This window comes from Euprymna scolopes, chromosome 7 (assembly GCF_053919585.1).
Source record: "Euprymna scolopes isolate OS-2025 chromosome 7, ASM5391958v1, whole genome shotgun sequence".
In the NCBI taxonomy this organism is placed as follows: domain Eukaryota; kingdom Metazoa; phylum Mollusca; class Cephalopoda; order Sepiida; family Sepiolidae; genus Euprymna; species Euprymna scolopes.
In genome coordinates this window covers 128,204,466-128,224,502 of record NC_136488.1, presented here as the reverse complement: position 1 = coordinate 128,224,502, position 20,037 = coordinate 128,204,466, and the positions used below count along the sequence as shown (strand labels likewise).

The window sequence follows — 20,037 nt, the reverse complement described above, 5'->3', positions numbered from 1 at the left end:
TAACATCAATTGAAATGGATGGCTCTCGTCTTGGGGAGGCTTCATGTTTTGACAAGCTCCTGGATTTGACCTTTACTCCTGATCTGAAACGGAACACGTATATAAAGGCTGTTGCCCGGGCCGCTGGGAAAATGATAGGATCCTTCTACCGCTCCAGAAGATATCTCACAACTGATGCAGTTCTTTATCTCTATAAAAGCCAAGTACGTCAAAAGATGGAATACTGCTTCCATATCGGGGCAAGAGCTGATAAAAACAGCCTATCCTGCCTTGACAGAGTACAAAATAGACTTCGTGGCTTAGTGGGGGGTGCTCTCTTCTCTTCCCTGCAGCCTCTCTCCCACAGAAGAGACGTAGCGAGCCTGTCTTTGTTTTATCGTTATTCCCATGGCAAGTGCTCGTGCGAGCTCCAATCTCTGCCCCCCTCGCCAATCCTTCACGATAAACACCCGTCTAGCTAAAACCACTGTCAGTAATTTCCCCACTCTTTATCTGTGTCTAAATCAAAACGTAGATTCCAGTAACATAGCTTTTTTTCTGAGAAGTGCACGCCTGTGGAATTCTCTTCCGTTTGCCTGTTTCCCACCTGACTACAACTAGGGCGTCTTCAAGTCCAACATAAACAAATTCCTGATTAATCGCCCCCTTAAGTAAGACACTTTATCAAATCTCCAATACCAACTATTACTACGATATTATCCCATTGATTATTGTACACAAAATAACCCTTATCCCCGAATGGCTTACAGACCTTGGTAAGTAGTGATCCCCATGTAATATATATATATATATATATATATATATATATATATATATATATATATATATATATATATATATATATATATATTGATGATGTTTTTGTAGCAAGGAGTTCCTTTTTCAAGGTGAGGATGCTGGGCCCCAAGTCCAACCTTCCCAGAAGATACATAGAGCGCCTAGCCTTTCTAAATTGTAACCAATCTGGCCAGGTTCAACCTTGCTTAACTTCGGTGACCTGACGAGTACCGGTGTGTCGACGTAATTGTGCCGGGCTATATACATATATATATATATGTGTGTGTGTGTGTGTGTGTGTGTGTGTGTGTGTGTGTGCGTAAATATGTGTACATATTACATATATGTACATATATGTATATTTATGTATACATATATATATGTATATATGTGTCTACACATATCTATGTATATATATATATTAGTCGTCTCTCTCTTATATATATATATATATTTATATATATATATATATATATATATATATATATATATATATATATATTCCTTATTGGCTTTTAGTATAGTCGTTCTCCTTCATCAAACGGCATAATCTTAGGAAGTTACATTACTAGAAAAACTTGTACAACTCTAACATCAAACGATTGTGATAAATTCATCAGGTTGCAAAAGAAATACGCTTGATGTATGTTCTAAGACATCAATCCACCATATTTACAACCTATCAAAAGCTGAACTGCCATTTGCTGCGGGCTGCTGAACAGCCTACTTCCGGTTGTCAGCATCAGATCATCAGCAAAAAGGTCTGTGGTAATGTTAAGTCTGTTATGGTTTATGTCAGAAAGCTTTATGTGAAATAAAAGAATCGTTTCTAATGCGTATGTTCATCGGAGAACAAATTAACAGGTAGTCAATTTGCTATTCTTGTATTTATCCTATCCTGGTTGTACCTTCCCAGCGTCGCCCGGGATTCAGTTATTTTTTGCTTTTGTATGAACCAGGCAACGCCTGGTAGCCCTGATAGTCGATAATAAATGGGTAGTCTTATATATATATGTGTGCCTTAAACTAAAAGAAAAACGACCTAGCAAATAACCATAAAGTTGATATTGCATTGATCGGCCTTGCCCCGAAGGAACAATATCTAAATTTTAGCAAACAACATTCATTGTTTTACCTTAAACTTGCGCAGATTTTGTCCAGGTGAGGGCCAATATTCCAGAAAGAAATTTATGAAAGTGTGTGTCTATTAGAGATTGGAATTAGCTGAAAGTAGAAGAAAGGGAGGGGGGAATGAAATTGAGAAGGAGAGAAACAGAGGAATAAAAGTTTAAATAGAAATGTCACGTCCAGTTTACCAGGAGGAAGAGATAACAAAATAGCCACCTAGATTTAGTGAGTAACAGATTTCGAGTGTGTCATATAGGATAGAAGAACTACTACAACTACTACTACAAGTACTCCTGTGACTCCTCCTCCTCCTTCTCTACCTTCTCCTCCTCCTCCTACTACTACTAAGATTAATAATACTAATAATATTAATAGGCACTTACATCTTCTAAATTCATTAGGTATCAATAATAAAAAAATTCACTTGTTTGTTTAATGTATGTATGTATATATGTATGTATGTATGTTTATACGGCATAATCACGTTGACACGCCGGTTCTCGTCAGATCACCGAAGTTAAGCAAGGTTGAGCCTGGCTAGTACCAGATGGGTGACCATTTGGGAATTCTAGGCGCTGTATGTGCTTTCCGCTTATCTCGGCATTGTTTCCAGTCATCCTGAACCTCCACTTGCCACTGTTATTCGACAATGTCGACTCAGAAGAGGTGTGGTTGGCGATTGCGCAACTCTTGCCACAAAAATGTCACACGCAGGCACCCTTACCGTTGGTATCTATAGTCTGTCAAGAATGAAAGACGCCTTTTATTTATATATGTATGTTTGTATTTCTGCCTATAAATTTCGACAGAGGCGACGGATTTTCACGAGATTGGTATCGTCTTGAATATCGAAAAATTGGCCAAAAACATTCATTCCTTCGCCCTCAACTGGGTACTTTTCAACATGGAGGGGTCGGGGGGGGGGGGGTTCGCCGATATTTTCAAAAGTCATCCTCTCTTTTCGATTAGTTAGCCTTAATTTAAACCGTGTCACTTCCGGTTTGGCGATGGGCGCAACGGCAAAGACCTCACTGTTTTTTTTGGGGGGGGGGTACGTTCTTTTCTTCCACTGCGGTATGGGTTCGATCCTGCCTGCATGCTACCACTTTTTTTCTCTCAACACACACCTCCAAACACCCGAGCAACGCCGGGCACCCAGACTAGTATTCATATAAAGTCAAGTAGTAGTAGCTCTTGGAACACAAACGACCTAAATAATATACTACTGCTAATCTTTCTATTACTACTAATATTGTTTCGGGTAACTATAATACTACTAATAATAATAGGCACTCTAACCTCCAAATACATTTGTTATTATTATATAAGCTGAAAAGTAGAAGCTCTTGAAACATAAACGTCTTAAATGATGTGCTACTACTCTTCTTTCTAGAGTGTATCACAGGCCTTCAAGATAATAATATAATTACTACTACTACTACTATTACTGTTACTACTGCTGTTGTTGACAATACTAAAATGTTATTAGATGTTATCAAACATAATACTACTAATATAAATACGCAAGTAGTTCTGTCAAATGTATTAGACAAAATTGCACTAAACTAAACAAGCTATTGGAACGCCTAGTTTATCACAAGCGTTCAAAATCATATATTACTACTACTACTATTACTACTACTACTACTACTACTATTATGTATGTAGCTATCTATTTTTATATCTCAAATTTTGGGGAACAGCGTGTTGGACATGCAGTATCGAAACATGCCCCCAGAAAGCAGTATAAACCTGCACTTTCTGCCGACTTTCAACAAGAGCTGAAATGTGCAATCCGTGTCAGATTTCTTTTGACTAAAGCTGGTTTGGTGAAGAGCGTGAAGTCATACAGGGTTAGACAAGACAAACAATTTCATGAGGGTGTGCTGCCACCCAGACCATCCAAGTATTATAATATATGTTGACTAGTCTGTAAATGTTCAAGCGGTTTGACACGACACACGTAGGTGCATAGTCCTACCTAACTAATATTCCTGGTGAACCAAGTGCAAAAGAAATCCAGATAATTGCACTTAACCCTACCAGACCGAGTTACCGATATACTGGTAATTTCCGAAAATGCTATATACCGAGTTACCGCTAAACCAGTATTTTTCCGACCACGTATTTTTGTGTTGTCAAGGAGCTAAAAATAGCTACCCGATCGCTACTTAGCCTCAATTTAACGCAAGCCTTACGTTCTGCAAATGTCTTCCTTTGTTTTGACAGGGGTTGTGAGTTGTTTTGTAGACTAAAGTAGCCATAAATCGAGCTAGTAACGAACCAAACACTTCGACAGAACAAGACCAGCGAGACCAAGGAGTTTCACGATGCAACAAGTGTTGGATAAAGTGACAAATTCTGATTCAGACGAAGACGAATTTGATCAGGAGTTTCTGAATCAAGTAACGCTAGTGATAATGAATATATCGATGAAGGAGAAAGTGATGATAATTCTGATGATGTCAGTGAGCCTAGATCAAAATACGGTGTTCAAGGTAGGGGGCGGTCACTCAACCAGGTGATAGGGGAGATTCTGGTGTGGGTGATGAGGGATGGAGTCACATTTTTGGAGCTCCAGATCTGGATTCAGAATTTTGCTCAGGGGGCCAGGCACAGGGGCAAATTAGGTTCAGTAGTTCAGGTCTGGTAGCGTTAAGGGAATAACGAGGATACTAAAAAGAGCTATCGGCTCGTATCAATAAAAAGCAGGGGAATGTTAGCAGGTGGTTTGGCTGCCCCTTACCCAACATTATTATCTTAAAAGAAAAAAAAAATGAAAAAATAGTCCCTACAAGTGTCATCATACTGGCAAATTCCTCTGCCATATCTATGAACGATTATGCAAAAGTGTAGCTAGGCAAAAAGTGCCACATACGTACATATTGACGCCCGATATCAGCCTGAAAAGATGGCAAGCTTCCGTCAAGAATAACAGTCCTTATTTTTTTTTTAGTTTTTCTTCGATTTCTTTTATCTATTTCTTTCTTCTTTTCTTCTCGTATATATATACTGGCAGATGTACCAGGCGTCGCCCGGTATTAAACGTAACGATGATTAAAAAATATTAAACAAAAGAAAAACATGCACGCGAGTATTTTTCTAAACGGTTCACTTCTTGTAAGTAAAAAAAAATATTCGAGCTGAGACGAAACCAAAACCTAAACTCAGTGAGCTAAGTACAATAACCATTAGGTCAGCTTTCCATGTTCTTTGATTAGTATTTTCAAACCCGCTTATTCTTAACATAAGGCAGCCGAACGATCTGCGCATGTGCAGTCGTGAAACAGTTTATAGATAAAGATCTGATGACATCTCAAATATCATTTTTGTTTTCAATTCTGACCTCTTAGCAACCTTTGGGGGGGGGTCAAAACGATTAAAATTTTCCGCATGTCTGATAACCTTATATCCCCAATTTAAAGTCTGTGGATTAAAAATTTGTTGAGTATATGGGTTGGGAGTTCTCCTCACACACGCATACATGCATTTTCACTTGGCCTTTCATTTCTCTCCCTCTACTACTACTCTTATGAGCCTATCAGAGAGAAATGATTTAACGATTGAGAAACCATTTCCAGTTATACCGTAGCTGGAAACCTTGTGAAGTAGGCACTTATGCCATACCTTATCGAACGCCTTTGACATGTCAAGAGCAATTGCCCTAGACCGGAAGCCTTTGTCGAGAGATTCACTATTCCTATGAGATATGACCGTTATCTGCTGTAGATCTGACAGAACGGAAACCAAATCGCATGTCACTAAAAAGATTATTTCTGCTGAGGTGGTTGGCTACTACTTTATTTAATACGGATTCCAGCAACTTACTCATAACGCACAGGAGACTTATTTGTCTGTACTGATGGGGAGATGACCTGTCACCTGAATTCTTAAATACAGGGCATACTGATGAAGTTTTCCAACGTGTTTGGAAGCACTTTTCCTTAAGGCAACGCTTAAACGGTTTTGTGAGTATGGGGGCAAGTTCTGGTTGAAGCTTTTTCAACACTATAATTGGAATGCCATCAGGGCCAGTTGCTTTACTGGAGTCAAGATTCTAGATTAGCAAAACGACCTCACGCACAGATATTTGTATGTTGTATAGCGTGTTGTCTGTTATAGGAGGAAATATGGGGAGTTGATTGCCTTGGTCGCATAGGGTAGAGTTAGCTGCAATGTTCTTGGCAAATAGTCTGGCCTTGTCTGATGCTGACGAGATGACCTCGGGTTCATTGATGATGGTTGGGATAGAACGCACGCTTCTGTTCAGGATCCTGTTTGCTATTCACCAAAACTAGTGGTAACCAAGCCGCTGCTCAGCTACTTTGGATTTAAAGGACTGAGCATATAGCTTTGTTGCATTTTTATTAATCTTTTACAGTGGTTGCTGGCAGTCCTGAAAGCAGCTTTAGTCTCAGTGCATCTATTACATTGGTGGCTATGGAAAAAGTGATTTCTGTGCGCGATGGCAGCAGCACATTCTTGGGAGAACCATGGCTGGCTGTTACGTTTTTGTTGAAATTACATACATTTAAACAGGCAGGTGAGGTTTATATTATAAATAAATGTATTTCTCATTTTACTTCCATTTTTTCTTTCAATTCTCTTCTCTTTTCTGTTTCTTTCATCCGTTCTCTTCCTTCATGTATTTTTCTTCTTCCGGTTTTTCTTCTTCCGGTTTCTTCCCTTTTTGTACATTATCTCCTCTTGAAATTTGCTCCATCATTCAAATTCAACCTTATTTAAATCATGGTGTATTCGCAAATTCTTCCATAAACCACGCATTTATACTTGCTTTTTCTCGTTTATTTTCCAGTAACATTCACTATGCAACAACATACCGCCTCCTTTTTTTCTACCTTCTTTTTCTCTCTCTTCTTTTTCTCCTTTGCGACGCCATCTTGATTTCCTTGTCTCGTTTTGACATACCGCGTTAATAACTTTTCTTTTCTACTCAAACGTTCAATGCTAAGCACTTTCAATCAAGCGACACTTTTAAATCAATGTTTTGATTTCCGTTTTGTTGGCTAGTCGATAATTTATAACACAGCTGAAAACTAAGTTGATGTATTTTATGTTCGAGATTAAAAGGCGTGCATTTGTAAGACTATTTAACGTTAAAAGGCATCATCATATCATTCTTACTAGTTTCCATGGATACATAATGTACAGGGCGTCCCAAGAAAATGTATGCACTCTTTAAATTATCTCAACTTGCTACATGAATACGCTATACCACGTTCCCAAGATATGTTTCGGAATAAAGAACGGCACTTCCCACAGGATGGAGCACGTCTTCACTATCATCATGACGTAAGAACATATCTTGATAGTCACCTGCGAAACAGATAGATAGGACGAAGAGGAAGTAACGAGTACTGTCTACACTCACTGGATATTTTTCTTTTTGGGGGGCGATGTGGGGGGCATGTTATACACAGGGTTCACGCCACAAAACAAGCTACAATGAATGAATTGAAAGCAACCATTGAAACAAAATGTGTGCACATACCAATTGAACTGATTAGGACCGTTTTCAATCCAATCAGTGAGCGTTGTCAGCTGTTCATCGACCACAATAGTTAATAATTTGAACACTTTCGATTTCCGGCATCAATTTAAATGAATGGCTCTCGTCTGTGGGAGGCTCCATGTTTTGACAAGCTTCTGGGATTGACCTTCACTCCTGATCTGAAATAGAACATGTACATCATTAGCTGGTTTTTATATTTGTTCACGGTATTTTGATGTATGAAATGTTTTTTTTTTCTTTCTTATAATAAATGTTGGATGTATGGTCATTTAAAGAGTGTATGGCATTTCATTTTACAATAGTAAGAGTCCACAATAAAATAATATACCGTTTCCCCAATGGATTACGACACAGAGTGTAAGGAATGTAATGAGACTACCATCTATGGCAACACATGAAAGGCCGTAAACGACCAAGTTCTCTTTGGTCCTCTCTCTCCTCTGATCTTGAGCACATAGTACAACGGAAAAGAAGTGGCTAGTTACTTTAAATGCATCTAAAACCAAGCTTCTATCTTACATCATCAACGCTCTTATCTCCATCCGGCATCAATTTAAATGAATGGCTCTCGTCTGTGGGAGGCTCCATGTTTTGACAAGCTTCTGGGATTGACCTTCACTTCTGATCTGAAATAGAACATGTACATCAAATCTGTTGCCAAGGTCGCTGGAAAAATAGTGGGATCCTTTTATCTAGCCATAGATATCTCACTGCTGATGCAATTCTCTATCAATATAAGAACCAAGTGCGTCCAAGGATGGAGTATTATTGCCACATCTAGGCAGGAACTGCTAGAAGCAGCCTGTCCTATCTTGACAGAGTTCAAAATAGACTTCGTGGCCTAGTAGGAATGCCATTTTCTCTTCCCTGCAATATTATTCTCTCAGAAGAAACGTTACCAGCCTGTCTCTGCTTTATCGTTATTTTCATAGCAAGTGCTCGTCTGAGCTCCAATCTATAGTCTTCCTTGTGAAACTTTCCCCACTCTTTATCCGTATTTATCTGTATTATTTGGATTCACGGGACTACTGATCTTATCTTAAGCGACCCTAAACATGAGAGGAGTGTTCAGAATCCAAATAATACAAAACTATTTGAGTTAAAAACCATTACGATATCATTATTACCAGCGTTTCCGTTAATATGAAAACCATTGCGATATCATTATTACCAGCGTTTCCGTTAATATGAATTTTAATATATAATAGTTCAGTTATCTATCCGGTTCTGGATATGACCTTAAACTCTATCCGATGGTGAGTCCCTAGCTTGCGGCCTTTGGGGAGTGCGAAGCCACCCTTTAATTTCCATTGCTCTCAGGTCCACTTTGACCCAGAGTATAGTACATGTTAGGTTCCCAACTATAGGTTAAATAGAAACCGACTTGAAAATATATATATTCTACTAACAAATTGTTCTTTAAAATCACTGTATTCAGCATTAAATAACATGAAAAAGGGTTGATATGCCGTAAAAAAATCAACCAACCAACCAATCAATCAACCAATCAGTTATCTATCGTGAAGTATTTACGTAAATGTTATGAAGAAGTTGTTTTTTTTACATACGAGTCACCATTTATCAAGGCCCAGAGGCCACTCGAGGATAAGGGTTAAAGAGTGTACAGTAGTCATAAAGACAATATCATAGTAATCGTTAGTAGTGTAAATTTGGTAAATTGGATTGTTTAAGGGGAACGGCTCATCAAGAATTTGTTTACGTTGGACTTGAAGACGATCCAAATTGTAGTCAGCTGGAAAACAGGCAGACGGAACAGAGTTCCACGGGCGTACAGTTCTAAGAAAGAAACTTTGTTCATGGAATGTACATTTCGGTTTAGGCACAGATAAAGAGTGGGGAAAATTATGGTCAGTGGTTTCAGCTAGACTGGTGTTTTTTCGTGAAAGTTCGGCGGGAGGGCATAGATTGGAGCTCAGACGAGTACTTGCCATGGAAATAACGATAAAGCAGAGACAGGCTCGCAACGTCTGTGTGATCTTGGTGGTCCAAGTTAGAATCTAGTTCATTCTATCACTTTCTCTCAAACATTCACCTAATGTCGTGTCTAACGTCATGGCAAATATACTAATATATATTTAATGCGACCTTTCCTGATATTGTCGGGTTTCAGAACAACAATTAATCTGATATGGGGGAGTATCAAGCTAAATACTTGAGTTTCAAAAAAACTGGGTTCAAAAGAGAGTCGCCAACCTGATAGGTTCCGCGCTATCAGCTAGGCTTCAACCGCTGTCCCGTCGACGAAATGTTGAATCCCTCTGCCTTTTTTACAAGAAGTTTAGTGGTAGATGTTCCGAATAAAAAAAACAAATAAGCCGGCGGATATGTAGAAATCATGATCCCTTGTTGCAAGTTTGCTTTTTTCATTTGTGACATCCTTTTTTAATCGTTTATTTCATCTCTCATTTGTTAGGTGCGTATGCGGAAGTTAATGGCCGGCGTTAGTTGATCAACAGTGTTTATTTTTCATTTGTTTCCATCTTAAACTTCTTAAAACACCAAACAATGTTTGCAATTCTTTAGGCGTATTTTATTATTATTACAAGCCCTAGTATCACCTCAACGTAAATACCCTCGGCAAACCTGGCAAGCAGCAAAACCCCACCCGTACACAAAAGCTTTCTATTCTAATAGTTTCTTTCCGTAGGATTGCTAGACTTTGGAATTCCCTTCCGGGTTCCTGTTTCCTCGACTGTGCTGACATGCAGAAGTTAAAGTGTAATGTAAACAGACATCTTGCTGCTCAGCTCCCCACATAGTATCCCTACAAATTATGTGCCAGATAGTAGCCCCTACATCAAAGTGGCGCTGTGCCTTGTTTGGAGATAAAAATACAATACAAAAAAAAAGATGCAATATTCCTCGCATGATCCACTGCCTAGACATGTCGAGGATATCTGCTTTGAGTTTAAAAATGATCTTTAATGTTAATTCATGGTATCCTGAAAAACCCGTGTGCAGAGATATTAAAGACGACGGAGAACAATGTATGTAAGTAGTTAATGTCTCTTCACTGTATTTTTATCCTTGGCTCCCAGAATCAACAGAGATTAGACCATTCCTGTAATCTCATAGTTCTTGTTGATTGGGGTGTAATGCTGGTTCTCTGCAATTCTAAGAGATCCATCCTCCCAGGCTTTACATTCTCTTTTTGAGAAGAGATTAGTTTATTGCTAATAACCTAAGGCGCCCTGCCGAGAATACCAACAGAGCTATACAGGCATCTCTTCCAGAATAAGACGGTAACTCCTTTGCAGCACTGGCTTCAATCCCACTTTTCGACCCTGGTGTCCAATCTCTTACGGTGGGAGAGGACTAGTCAAATTCTTCACAACGTCTTTAGTTACGAAACTACAACTCCAATCCTCAACATTACAGATCTAAATACATTGAAATAAGATGCGTCCAACGAATCCTCTAGCTTGGAGATGAAAATGTTGCTTCAAACCTAAGACTGACAGATTAGAAGGGCTTCTCATAAAGGTAATCTTAGGCGAGATGCGTCCATTGAATTTGCGCCTATAAAATGTCGCGTCAGACTTAAGTGCAACAAATCAGGAAATTCAATTTCGACCTTAAGCGCGAGAGACCAACCAACACAGAGAGCATTTTTTAGAGACGTTTGGATGCAAGGAATTAAATAAAAGGAAACACGAAATCAAACCAAAACAGGAGTATTCTTAAGATATGTCTACCTCTATCTGCTTGTTTTATTATAAGAATTTTTTTTATAGCAACACAGACAGAACCTCGTACAGAGATACATAGACGCAACCTTGTAAAATGGTGTAAAAAAAAATAACGAAGACTAACTGGACACAGGAAGCGTTAAATCAAAAGAAACATATAATACGAAATAAAAACAAAAAAACAAAATGATGGATTTGTAGAAATCATGATCGCTTGTGGCAAGTTTGCTTTTATCATTTGTGACGTCCTGTTTTTATTTATTATTTCTTTATCGTTTATTTCATTTCTTATTTGTTAGGTGTGTAAGCTGAAGTTAATGGCCGGCGTTAGTTGATCAACAGTGTTTATTTTTCATTTGTTCCCATCTGAAACTTCCTTAAACACCAAACGATGTTTGCAATTCTTCAGGCGTATTTTATTATTTTTATACTTTGTTTATGTTAGTAAACACATTTAGCGTTTCCTGGGAATTAATTTTGATCATGGTGTATTTCTGCTCCAATTCCTGAACCCGATATAATTATTTTTATCCTTTTTTTTTTTCAGGTCCTTTTTTTTTTAATTTTCAATTTATAACCAGGTAAAAATAAAGTAAAACGTCATCATTAGATGTTGTGTCATTTGAACTACGGTTTCCATATTGAATGTTATTCTCACGACATTTCGGCAGTTGTAACCTACGACCTTTTTTCAGGTGAGTCTCGTCGGACTCTGGAATCTGAATAATACAAATTATTAATTCTTATCCCCCACCCTTCCCCAAAAGGTTGCCTTTTATGTTTGCGAGATAAGCGGAGATGTTTGGTTTCTCACTGAGCTTGGGTAACTTCTTTGAATCGGAAAAAAGTGTTTGCAAAGCATGTTTGATATTTAAAAATTAAAAGAAACTTTCAAAATTACTCTCTCTCTCTCTCTCTCTCTCTCTCTCTCTCTCTCTCTCTCTCTCTCTCTCTCTCTCTCTCTCTCTCTCTCTCATTAACTCCGTGCCAAATGGTATGACTGTCTACGCTAATATTCTCTTTGCTTATAAAAGAACAATTGTAAACTATGTATCATATATTTTAGAGGGGGGTAGATAAAGACAGAAAGGGTGCAGAATGAGGCTAAGTTTTAAATCGTCTTTTCTTTTAATACTAGCAGTTCCGCCCGGCTTTGTTCGGGCCCTCTGTACTGTTTATAACTTTACGTGCATATGTATATATTAAAAAGTGTTAATATGTACGGTAATGCATTTCTATATAATAGGCTTCCTTAACCACCATACATATAAATATTTTCGCGGCCATGTTGTTTTGTCCTTGTTATTAAGCGACGATATGGAATAAAATGGCTTTACCGATGATATACACTCTCAGACTTACACAATAAATTTTGTAAATTTTAAAGAAAATCTGTTCAGCCGCTTCGGAGTCTATAAAGAAAGGACTCACGCAGAAAGAGAGAGAGAGTTGCATTTATATAATTGTAGATATATATATATATATATATATATATATATATATATATATATATATATATATATATACACGCACATACATATATATGTACATATATATATACATAAATATATATATGTACATATTTATATTATTTTTAAAATGTAATTATCCACTGACACGTGTGTCGTCTACGACTCATCAGAGTGGCTGAATATAGCGAGATGAAACACGTCTCAATGGATAATTATATTTTAAAAATAATATATATACCGCTCCCCATGTGGGGGTACCAAATTGGTTAAAGGGAAAATTATTCCCAGCTCGCGTTTAGTTAAAAATGCGCTTTCGTAAATAATTGAAACATATCGCTAAAACCAACATTTACATATATATATATATATATAATATATAGTCATCCACATACAGTACTGTTTCGCAGGTCATCGGTGCGTCTAGACAGGCAACTGCCTTAAGCCAGGATCGAAACCCGACCGCCCAAATCACAGTCAAGGCTTCTCACCATTACGCTCTACGGCTGCTGCAGTGTGGGTAATGAATAAACGATGTTTTGACATCTTCAAGATGTTTCCGCTCGATTTATTTGCACAAAGAGCATCGCTTAATACGCTAATGGCAGTTTGTATATCACTTCCCAATGCGCTAAACCCAAGATGGGAAGAATTATAGTTATATATATTACCCTTTTATATATTATTATATGCAACTCCGTATTTATAATTTTTACTTTCTTTTTTTATTAATCGTTATAATGTTTTCAAGGTCCTATTATCAATTTAAGTTTCGGTTTCAATTCTAGCTCATGGTATATGACTATATATTGGGTACAATATAATATAAAATAATCAATATGGAATTTACTATATGAAAATAAATACGATATCTGCGTCAATTGAAATATCATACTTAAGCGTATTTTACGACCGGGAAACGCTGGGTGTCCCTGCATATATAAATGTAAGTATATTTATATGTGTGTATGGATGTATGTATGTATGTATGTATGAATGAACCCTTTTTCTGGGTCAACGGCCAACTCGCACCGTGTATATTTGTGTGTGTGTATGTGTATTGGGGTGGAGAGGGCTCCTGTAAGCCGTGGTGAAGGCAACCTTTCTAGGAGAAGCAAATCTCTGATTTAAAAAACCATAAAGCGGGAGACCAGTACCCGCATTAAGCTGGTCTGCAGTTTAATTTGTTGCTGGCTATCTTGCTCTTGCTTGTTGCTGGATCTCAACATTTTGAACCGAGAGAGAGACTGAGCTGTCGTACAAAGCTAAAACTCTGTAACATCATCTTTGTATAGATACTCCCTCAGGCACTTGGGCTCATGGATTTTAAATGTCTGAGGGAGTGGCACTCGTCTGACAAGACGTTGCAATCATCATGTATGTATGTATGTATGTATATATATGTATATATATATATATATATATGTATATATATGTATGTATATATATATATATAGAGAGAGAGAGAGACAGAGAGAGACAGAGAGAGAGATTTTCCCAAATTAGAGCCTGTGTTAATGTACAGTATAACCCTAATATAAGAATATCAGATATAAATGTAACCCAGATATAAGAGGGCTGTGGGAGCAGGAGAAGAAGTCTTTTATATTAGGGTTACACTTTATATATACATATATATATATATATATATGTGTGTGTGTGTGTGTGTGTGTGTGTGTGTGTGTGTGTGTGTGTGTGTGTGTGTGTGTGTGTAAAGATTAGTCCATCTTTTAGATCGTTTCATCTGTGTGGCCCCTTTAAAGCTAGGCATAGCACTATCATCTCTTAACAGTTGAAATGAGTCATACCTCACGCACTATTATTTTGCAATACGTACAGCTGCGTACGTAGAAAACAGATCATAAAACCTGGCATTGTGATATAGGACAAGAAGTGGAAAAAGGCGACCCCAGTCGAATGGGTTTAACAGAGAAAATATAACGAAATATCAAGGCATTATATAAAAAGAAACTGGAATCTTAGGAAGATCTCTATCATTCCAGTGTATATATGAGCAATTGGATTCATGAAAAATAATTTCAAAAAACAACCAGACAAATATACTTGGTGAACCACTTGCAAGTGAGATTCAAACGATTCTACTTAAAAGGGCGATCAGAATCTTAAAAATATCTCTGAGTTAGAATGTATGAGACAGTGGATAAACGCTGAACATCCGGTAAGATGCCCCATCCCCAGCGTGAACAAACTGATAAGATTTTTTTAAGAAGATTTAAAAGACTTATAATAAAAATAATTGTCTTAGGAGATTTTCATTTATATTTCGCGGAACCGAAGTTTTGTCTAGGTTTACACCTTCAGCCATAAACGTTACCGAAATCAGAATGTCAAAATAATCGTCCTTGTCTTTGGATATTGCACTGAAGAATTCAATTTCCAGGAAGCCATGGAAAGAAGACTTGTAAACACCGCCCGTTTGCTACCATGACAAGAAAATGATAAGAAGAAGCCAAAAAGAAAAAAAAATCGCAAAGAATTCGACAAATGTTATTTGATTTGCTAACAATAATAAATCGACAAAGTTTACATCAGAAATCGACGTCTTTATCTAATAAAGAAAACAGCTTGAGAAAATTATATCGCGCGCAAAAAAAAAATACAAATTCTACTTTGTTTGGAAATCGATAACTAGACAACATAGAATGAAAATTTACAAAAAAAAACACATCCGCAAAATTGCGACGCGATGAAATTAGGAAGTGAATCTCCCGTGCTTATACAGATGTTAAATGTGGTTGGCAAAAAATGCGTAACAAGACGCCATATGCTTATATAATGCCGGTTTGGTGTATATCCATATGGCTATAATAAAAAAAAAAAAACTGGAACTTAATTTAAGAGCATAAATTGTTTTTTTGTTTTTTTAAATAAACAGTATTCGTTTCTAGTATTATCAAATATGGCGTCAGTAAAAATACAACTTTATAATTAACGGATTCTCATGCCACAATGTTTTATGCGATTATATTTTACTTCTTCCCAACATGCATAGAAGAGGGGTCCCGGCGATGAAATTGATAACTACAATGACCGACGTCATCGATGTAACAAGTTGGAATCCAGTTGGTTTCAGAATGTTCAATGAACTTTAGGTCATCGAGCTAATCTGTGATTTTTTTTTATAGATCCGAGTGATGCTGAGCTTGGTCAGTATCGCGTATAGAATTTTGTTGCCGCATTTAGACCGGTGCATTAACTACTATTGTCTCCATCTGCACCAGAGTCTAAAAAGGAATGCTTCCCAACCTAATAGATTCCGCACTGTATACCAAGATCCGTCTCCTGTCCTATCGTAACAATGTTGCATCCATGCTCTTGCTTTACAAGTGTAACAGAGCGCGGACGCGCGTATGGCGGCTGTGTGCAAATGCCGAGCTGTGTGTGAAGTGACGTCACGGCAAGGAAGAAAAAGAAAAGATATAAAAAAAAAGAATAACGGGTCTGCAGACCGATGATCACGTTTTATTCGGAGAATGTACCAGGAAATAAATGTCGCTGTTCCAGCGGAAATAAAAAGGAGTCGATTTATTCTTTATCTTGGCATTCTTTTGCGACGGAGTCTACAACGTGTTTTTTTTTTTTTTACATAGGCATCATCACATTATCAAGGCCAAGAGGCCACTCAAGGATAAGGGTTAAAGAGTGTACAGTAGAAATTGGACAATATAGTAATCATTAGTAATGAAAATTCGGTAAATTTGATAACTTATATGGAACGGTTCATCAAGAACTTATTTACGTTAGACTTGAACACAACCATATTGTAGTCAGCCGGAAAGCAGGAAAACGGAAGACAATTCCACAGGCGTGCAGTTCTAAGAAAGAAGCTTTGTTCATGGAATCTACGTTTAGGTTTAGGCACAGATAAAGAGTGGGGGGAATTATTGATAGTGTTTTCAGCTAGACGAGTGTTTCTTGTGAAAGTTAGGCGAGGGGGAACATAGACTGAAGCTCAGTCGAACACTTTCCATGAAAATAACGATACATCAGAGACAAACTAAAGATGGAGAATCAACGTTGCGCAAGTACTTCCGTGGAATGTGCTTACCTTAATTTACTGTCCTTGTAATTCCCTCAATGTAAACACCCGTACCAACCCAACTAAAAGCGAAATGTCCCCAGACGCCAAAAACCTTTTTATTATAATAACTTATTTCCTCGGCGCGTTTTACTTTGAAATCCCCCTGCTCTCTGTTTCTCAGATTGTACCAGAAATTTAGATGTAAGTGTATAAACACCTTCTTTAATAACTTAACACATGGGCTGGTGTCTATAAATCTGGCTTCACGTCACAGTAGCCTTTTACATTTTGATCGCAATAGTGATATTTGGATTAAATAAAAGTAAAGAAAAGATAAATATATATTTAAAATAAAAGCAATGCAATGCAGATGTGTAACGGATAAGCACGCACTAAAACAAATAAAGATATCTACTGGAGGAACTAGTTTTGACGTTCCCACCTTTCATCAATATACATTTTTATTATAATATTAACTACCGTCAATTCTGTTCGATGAAAGTTCGTATTAGATAATATTTCGGGAAGAATTCCCTTCCTCAAACGTGTTTTCAACTTTATTTCAAACGTACATAAGGTGACGACTTGATAAGACCAACTAGTGCATGTTAGAGGATTGTAACACTTCTGTCAAAAAAAGTGCAAAAAGACACGTCGTTAACATCATCTCTGCTAAGGCGGATACACATTCGATACGAGGCAGAATTTTAATATTCCATAAAAACAACTTCACATCAAGAAAAAAAAAAAAGAAAATCAACGTGGACGCTTCTATAAGTACAGGGTGGGCCAAAAGTCACTGACACACTTTAATTTCTAATATCGTTTATTTTTATTTTAACAGTTATATGCATTAAATTATAGCATCATCAAAATAAAGGCGATAAACTTTATTTTACCTCAGTAAACTTGAGAAACTTGTATTGTTAAATGTGAAAAAATAACATCCTGCATGTTCTGTTTCACAAGTTTGAGCGCTTTTGATTACCTCTGCCATAACCTTTTCCAATAATAATTGCTTTCCTCGAACCGTTTTACTTTGAAATCCCCCTGCTCTCTGTTTCTCTCTGGCCTTATTCCTCTTATTTCTCAAGTGACGTTTTCTTTTAGCTCTATTAAAGATTGGGGCTTGTTGACAAAAGCCTTTTGCTTTAGATATGCCCACAATAGGTGCATCTCTCACATTGAAATGTCTTTGGATTTGAATTATTGTGCCTTGATTTTGATAGTAAAATTGTACAATTTTTGTACGTTGGACGATACTGAATTTTTCCATAATTAATTGTCAGGATCTGAAAAAAAAGAATATTAAGAAATTAAAAAATACTTAGAAATGAAAGAGTTATTTAAAAATAAAATGGGTCGATCACTTTTGGCCCACCCTGTGTATATGAAACATACGCGCAGTAACATTTCAGGGCATAGCTTAAGCATAACGTCACCGGCTCAGCACATATATGTGGCGGAACCTTATACGTCAAAATCGACGGGAGAGTCCATCACACACACACACACACACACACACGCGCACACACACACACACACACACACACACACACACACATATATATATATATATATATATATATATATAGTCTCCACATATTGTACTATTTCGCTGTTTCACAGCTAATCAGTGCGGCTAGACAAGCAACTACCTTAAGCTAGGACCGAAACCCGATCGCCCAAACAACAGTCGAAGGTACTAACTGTTGCGCTATACTGCTGCTATGCGGGCAGTGAATTAACAATGTTTTGACATTGTCCAAATAACTAAGCTCAATTTGTTTACACAAAGATCATCGTTTCATACGCTAATGGTAATTTGTATTTCACTTCCCAAATGAAAATTTTTCGGGGGGGGGTACAAAATTTTATAATGGCTAAATACAGACCAATAAACATAATGATTTTTAAAAATAAAAAATAAAAATAAAGGTTAGCTAACCAGGGTTTGTTCATCGCTCAACGGGCTAAATCGAAGAAAATACGATTTTTAAAAATAGTCATAAATATGGCGGAGGGGGGCGGCGAAAAATAAAAGGAGGAAAAATTACATAGAGACTAAAGTAAGACCTAAAAGATTTTCTTTTTGGTTTGGTTGCAAAGAGAAGGTCTCAAAGACTTAATAAAAATAGTCTCTAGAATTTTTAAATGAAAGGGCAAGTGCGACTTACTCGAGATCGTAAACATGTCAGCACTGAAATTCGTGGCACGCGCATGGTTATTTACAAGGTGGTCTCAAATCGCAGAACCATACGTATTATTCAGAACATCCGAGGGTGAAAAATTTGCATAACGAATCTTTGATGGTACATGTTGTTTCAAACGGAAATCTAATCTTTGCGATGTTCTCCCAACGTAGTGCGCATTGCAACTACATTTAAATAAATAATAGAATTATTATGGTGGGGGGAGAACATCCTTGCAAATTGACGGAAACATAGGTTTGGTTGAAAAAAAAAGCAACACGTGGATTCGATGCAAAATAACAAAGAAATTTGCTAATTTTGCCTCGCTTCAACTCTTTTCTCGATATCCATCCCTATATACATTCATTTATACCATATATATATATATATATATATATATATATATATATATATATATATATATATATATATATATATATATGCATGGTATGGTATGAATGTATATAGGGATGGGTATCGAGAAAAGAGTTGAAGCGAGGCAAAAAAAAAGAAAGAAGAGAGGGAGAGAACGTAGTAGGAAAAGAACCCCCTGCTGTCAGTTGGCCAGTAAAGATCGGCGAACGTGTAAGTCTTCTCTCGCTCTCTCTCTCTCTCTCTCTCTCTCTCTCTCTCTCTCTCTCTTTCTCTCTCTCGGCACTCCTAAGAAAATTCGAATTTTGTAAAACTGGTCGCTGTAGTATTGGCGATTACAAATGAGTTTCTGGGACCACCGATTGTGAATAGTTGTTTTGGTCACCGAAAATGACAAAATTAATACCTTTTTTTTTCACCAAAAAAAATTGTGTTGACATTATTATTGGCTTTTGCGACTGCCTCTACAGACAGCAATACACATAAATCTACCAACTTGTCTGAAATCTTATTGCCGTTTGTTTAAATAAAAGGAGAATTATACAAAAACTTATGCGATTTGTGGCCCTTATTCTTCATAGTTAAGAATTATTGAATCGCTTTCGTAGCTCTATATAACTATAGAAACATTTGATCGCCACATTGTTGTTTTAGGCAGTTAAGTGTCTTACATAAAAACACGTGTGCTCACTATTCAGGATAGAGAGACGATTAAACGAGAGGATTCTCATGTCAGCAGGGTTTTTTTTTATTTCTTTGTGTCCACTTGTTCGTTCTGGCATCTTCCTATAATATATATAAACGCGAAAATATG

At 37.2% G+C, this 20,037-nt stretch overlaps 1 protein-coding gene and 1 pseudogene across 2 annotated transcripts in view; both read left to right on the top strand.

The window, feature by feature from the left end:
* Nucleotides 1-20,037, top strand: part of LOC145279938 (sarcoplasmic calcium-binding proteins I, III, and IV-like) — a 462,235-nt gene that overhangs the window by 101,477 nt on the left and 340,721 nt on the right. The window lies entirely within an intron of this gene.
* Nucleotides 2,373-2,489, top strand: LOC145280657 (5S ribosomal RNA; annotated as a pseudogene).